We start from the raw sequence: 6,000 nt of genomic DNA, 5'->3' as shown, positions 1-6,000 counted from the left end.
CCACAGCCGGCGAAAAGTCTGCGTGTGTTTTCATGGCCAAAATTACTTTGAATGCTTTTTCTCTCTTCACTCCGTGGTGAGATTGAAGTCGGGAATGGAGAAGTCACATGACGATGACGACGACAAAATATCGAGAACGACTAGATGACGTCGGTGGCGTAACAGGTAGTACGGTAGAAGCGAATTCGGCTTCGAGCTTTTCACTGCCGAAACTCGGTTTGCTGGTTGATGAAGTTTCTCGAGGGGAAAACTTGGGGACTTGAAACGCACCAAGACGAAGACGCATATTCAGGTCGCCTTTCTATATCGTATCTCAAAAACGAGGCTTCTCCGCGATCGTGACTAACGTGTCAATTGTTATTCTAGATGCCACTCTCCCGTGATAGAGGTTGCTTGTTTGATGTACTGACCCCCATTGCCGGGAGGCCAGTACACAAACGGTCTCGCATATTACAGTGACGGACAAAAAAGTCCCTCGAAGTGACACAGATCGCTAATTTTACACCCTCTCCGTCAACTCCTCCCCCCTAGCTCCCCTCCTCTCCTCTAACAAATGTCATGTGCGAACGAGTCAATCCCGTTTCGAGATGAGGCAAACAAAGATAATCACGCGCCACTATTGACACAAACTTGAAACAAGATCCTTAATTGAATTTCACCTCAGGAGACTTCTCATTATCGCTCGACGCCTCTATTCTTCTTGATGAGAGAGAAATAGGAATTCACAAGAATTTTCGGAAAAAAGAAGGAAGGCACTTGAAGGATACAGCGACAAAAGAATGCCAGAACGTCGTTGAAAAAAATGGGCTGGAAACAGACTGTGACGCTCGCTTCGACTGCACAACTGGGGCGCCATGTTTGTCTTCCATGCTTTCTGCGCGGCTCCTGTAATGATATGAATAAATAACTCCATTTGACGCATGGAAGCAATGAAGTGTGCTTGACGCGTATCTAAGCTCCATGGTAACCTAACTTTACTTCGAGACCGTGCGTACCCTGCCTACATGCTCTATAACTTGTGCGAACAGAAGAAACAAACAATAGAGATCGAATTCCCAATTTTACTCGAAACTCTTAGGTGTCTGTCTAGACAACCTTTGTCTGTAGGAGCGGCGTTACATTGCCACCTGTTGTTAAGGCTGGATTGTTCACTTTTTCGCTGAGAAGCGGACATTATTAGCATGTTTTCATGTACGTTCCTAATTAGTACACTGCGAGTGCAAGGTCGTTTTCGTTGTTCGTTATGTTTTTAGTGGTTGATCCCATCTCTGATCAAAGTCCATTTGTAAGTAAACATCTGTCGCAATCCACGCTTGCGGTCTACAACAAAGCAGATCGAGGTGCTAAGGTACACTCGAATTGCTGAGGTAAAAATACTCTTTCCAGATAGAAAACGGCCGCTTTACGGAATCGTTGCCATTGGCTTGTCAAAGTCGCGGAGATCGCGTAGGATATTTGTGAATATTGTGAAAGCGTAGTGACATTGTGTTGGAATGTTTGTTATTACCTATATTCGCACATTTAAATACACGTGAGAACGTACCTGTTCATACTTTAAGAAAGAACATCCCGTAATGCCATCTGTCTCTCTGCACTTGACTCCTACTGTAAGAGCCGCACCTGCTAACGTGAAGTGGATTTTTATTTTTATTTTATATAATATGTAATGAAGGCGCGCACTTCCACATAAGAAGAGTATATTGCTTGTACGCAAATGTTGTGTATTTATCCGAATGCACATTTTCATATACAATGCAGGTGTTCGTGACACACGGATATTACTTCAGTACTTATAGCATGAATCAAGAAAAAGAAATGGGCTTGGGCAGGACACGTAATGAGGAGGGAAGATAACCGATGGTCATTAAGGGTTACGGACTGGATTCCAAGGGAAGGGAAGCGTAGCAGGGGGCGGAAGAAAGTTAGGTGGGCGGATGAGATTAAGAAGTTTGCAGGGACGACATGGCCACAATTAGTACATGACCGGGGTAGTTGGAGAAGTATGGGAGAAGCCTTTGCCCTGCAGTGGGCGTAACAAGGTTCATGATGATGATTATGATGATGACTTAGAGCACACACTTGGATGTATATTTTCCCCCCTTTTTTCTCTGAGTTTATTTTTGTAGCGCTGAGTGTTGTGCCACCTTGCCGGGAGGAGTTAGCTCTGACGCATTCTGAAGCATACGGTTGCATTTATGTAAATCTCTTATAAATATTTGCTGTCAAAACAAAGGTGAAGCTTGAAAACACTTGCTGCCCGCTTCAGCGGACGCCGATGCCGTCACCGCTGGAATGTCAGTAGTGGATGTGTTAAATCGGTTGGTTAGGTTAAGCTAGATCAGGTAAGGATAGTTGCGGTTAAATCAGCATATATTAGGCCATATATTATATTTCTGAGCACACTTTGCGGCAGCCACCGGTTGCCACAAAGTACCACTCGAGTGGTCACACAACGTGTGCCGTGCATTGCACAGCAGCACCCGCCGTGGTGGCGTAGTGGCTTTCGCGTAGCAGGACTAAGCCACAAATCACGGGATCAAATCACTGCCGCGGGGACCGCATTTCGGTGGGGGCCAAATGCAAACAAACAAACAAACAAACAAACAAACAAACAAACAAACAAACAAACAAACAAACAAACAAACAAACAAACAAACAAACAAACAAACAAACAAACAAACAAGCAAGCGAACAAACAAACAAACAAACAAACAGACAGACAGACAGACAGACAGACAGACAGACAGACAGACAGACAGACAGACAGACAGACAGACAGACAGACAGACAGACAGACAGACGGGCAGACAGACAGACAGACAGACAGATGTACAAAAAGACGCCCATGTACCATGAACTGGGCGCACGTCAAAGAACCTCAGGTGGTCAAAATTAACCCCGAGTCCCCCGATACGGTGTGTCCCATACTCATATCGTGGTATTGGCACACAAAATTTCAGAATATTATTTTATTTCCTCCATTGCAGCGTGACGATTAGTAGTCGCAGTGGGCAACTCCCAGGCGTCACGTAAGCACGGCCGATATAAGCGGGAATGCCAGAAAAATTGTTTCATCTTACAATTAAACATGTAGAAAAGACCCACTTAACGTGGAACTTCGTGCTAAGCAGTTAACAGCGCTCTCACGCAGAAAAAAAGAAAGAAAACAAGAAACGAGAACAACACGCGAGCTGAATGTTTTTTTTTCTTTCGTTTGTTTGGAAGTAAAGAAGGAAAGCTCGAGAATTTTCCTCTAAGCCTACAATGCCTTCACGGTAGTTTCAGGCCTGAGGAAAATGTTTTCGAGTTAAGATATGTCCGACTGGGCTGCTTAACTGATAGCTCTCCACTGTGAAACGGAAGGTCAGACTCTCGTTTGTGAAGCTTGGTTACGCTGCTTTGTTATTTTACTTTATTGCAGTCGGCTCCTCTTAAAACGACACCACTAAAGGCCAATTATTGAATGTGAAAGAACAAATCATAAAAACATGACTGTTCTTTAATGCACACAATAAAAAATAAGAAATAAAAAGCCCCGCTTAACACGAACCACAGATTGGGTTAAGCCGTAGTTCCGCAGCCGCCAATGACGTCAGCTTCTTGGCTGAGCGTGATGCCCGGACCGCCACACTTTGATGAAGGGGCTGTGATACTCGTAGTTGCGTACGCGAGAAGCAAATGACGTTTTTGTGGACACAAATCTACGCCAGTTCTGACAATGACCTTAAAACCTGCATGGATAACGTCACGGAAACAGTACCCGTGGAGGCCCACGAAGTAGCTATACGGTAAAGACTCTGATGTGTGGCGGTAACTATGGTAACTACGGTAAGGGACTCTGCCGTGCAGTGCGCGCACGCGATGCAGTCAGTAATGATCTGAATAGTTAGCTGCTTCTTTTATTTCTTCAGCAGGATGAGACCACTGAAGAATTTTCGAGCAAGCGACGATAACACGTCAGCTTTTGTGACAGCGCATGTGTTTTCACAGCCCCAACAAGGAACTGTCACCCAACAATTTAAGGGACCGGGGGGGGGGAGGAGGGAGACAGATAGGTTAACCAGTGTAAGTACCGGCTGGCTACCCTGTGCTGGGGAAAGAGGTAAAGGGAATAAAAGGAGAAAGAAGAAGAAGAGGGAGAAAAAAAGGAAACCGGGAAATTCACACAGTAACGCGCTACGATACTACGCGCTACAACGCTCAAAGACGGTCGTGCAATTCGCATGTCCTGAATGCATAAACGAATACTCAGTATCAGGCAGCGCTGGTAAGCGGCTTCTTTTTTTACGTCTTCCTTTTGGTTTAGCGCTACTTCGTTTATTCGTCTGCGGCGTGGATGTCTACGTTCACCAGGAACTTCAGGCGTTGAGTCAGGTCGAACAGTACCGTTAAGACGAAGTTCTGATGAGACGAAGATGTTTTCACGGCCCCTTAGAGTTCGTCTTGACAGTGGTGGACTACATGTATTCGACGTAGTATAGGCCACCGCACGTAATACACTAATACCGTGAGACATGTAATGACCGCGGCCGATGTGCCGTTAGCATCGCGTCTGCTTCGACTGCAGCAGACGAACTGCAAACTGAATGCCACAGTGCGACGAGAGACCGGCGATACGGCATGCTGGTCACACGGCAAGCCAGAGCTCCACGCATAGCGGGTCGGGAATCTTATTAAACCTCGGCCGCGTGTGCAATTAGCTGCGTGCCTACGTCGCACCGAGAAAGTCTACTGCCACTTCGAGCACGCTGGCGCGTGCCTGAAACCACCAAATCAAGCAAGGGCTGCGAACTTAATTGTAAGTCTATGTGCTCGCACAAAAAGAAAAGAAGGGAAGGTCGTGAGATAGCCGGTTGCAACGTTAACTTCTTCACTTCCCGGATGATGCCATGGCGGCAGCCTTAAGAGGAAGCGCTAGCTCGTAACATGGAAACAAATAAATCGTGTAACTAAGCATCCACTGCGCCAAATTTTATTACTTTTGCTTCAGAGAAAAGAAAGAAGGAAGCAAAAATGTAGTGTCTGGAGGAAGCAAGGTCTTTTTTTTTGTGGGCCACAAACTTTCTTTTTGCAATAATTGTTCGAAGTTTAAAATCACAAGAAAGCTGTATGAAGTCTTTATATCTGTAAATAAGCATTAAATAACAGTATCAGAATTCACTCAACTAAAGCGAAAGAACCAAACGGGCACATGATACACCGCTCTGAAATATACCAGCAACTTGTGAGTGGGACTTGTGCGAAACCGTTGTAAGTATTGTAAGGAGTTTACATAAGCTATAAAGTCATATATCAAGTAAGCCAGCTTTGGGTTTTCTAAAAGATACAGCTTACAAAAGTGCGATATCTGTTTATCGTGCAGAGTGATGTATTTGTAAAATTTGTGCTTTATATTTTTTTAACTTGCCGGTATTTGGCTATTTTCTCAAGAAATATCGGGTCGCAAACGCAAATTCTGCTACGCTAGGATTTCCTAGAGTCGACTTGAAGCGCGAAACCGCACAGGAGGCATGGAGCCCTTCGCGCTTCAACTATTCTCATGGATTACTAAACAGCCTGCTCCTAAGTTTTGCTAATGAAAGTTTCTAGAAGTTAGCTTCCCCCGTGAAATGCTATAGGCTTCATTCATATTGGTCCACCGGATTTCTACCGGCACTATTTCCGCGTTTTACACATATTCGAAGTCAAGGATTTCACGAAAGTTCGTCTGGTCAGGTGACGCGATGACAAAGAAGTTGCGATCACTGTAAACCACTTAGTGTGACCGAAGGGCTCCGAAACTTCTCTATGCTTTTTTTCACCTTGACTTAGTCAGCGACAGCAACTTCTTCATCAACGTGTATTTTGAGTGAGAAAAATCAGAGTTTGCCCCCTTATAAGACGAAGCTTTGCTTCGGTGCCAACTCCAACTTCCGCATCCTTGTCAGACCCGTTCTACAATTTCGCAATAACGAAGTAGCGACTACAGCGTAACCAAACCTCCTCTTGCCTATTCAGATA

The sequence above is a fragment of the Dermacentor albipictus genome, chromosome 10, assembly GCF_038994185.2.
Source record: "Dermacentor albipictus isolate Rhodes 1998 colony chromosome 10, USDA_Dalb.pri_finalv2, whole genome shotgun sequence".
Taxonomy (NCBI): domain Eukaryota; kingdom Metazoa; phylum Arthropoda; class Arachnida; order Ixodida; family Ixodidae; genus Dermacentor; species Dermacentor albipictus.
This window is presented reverse-complemented; position numbering follows the sequence as displayed.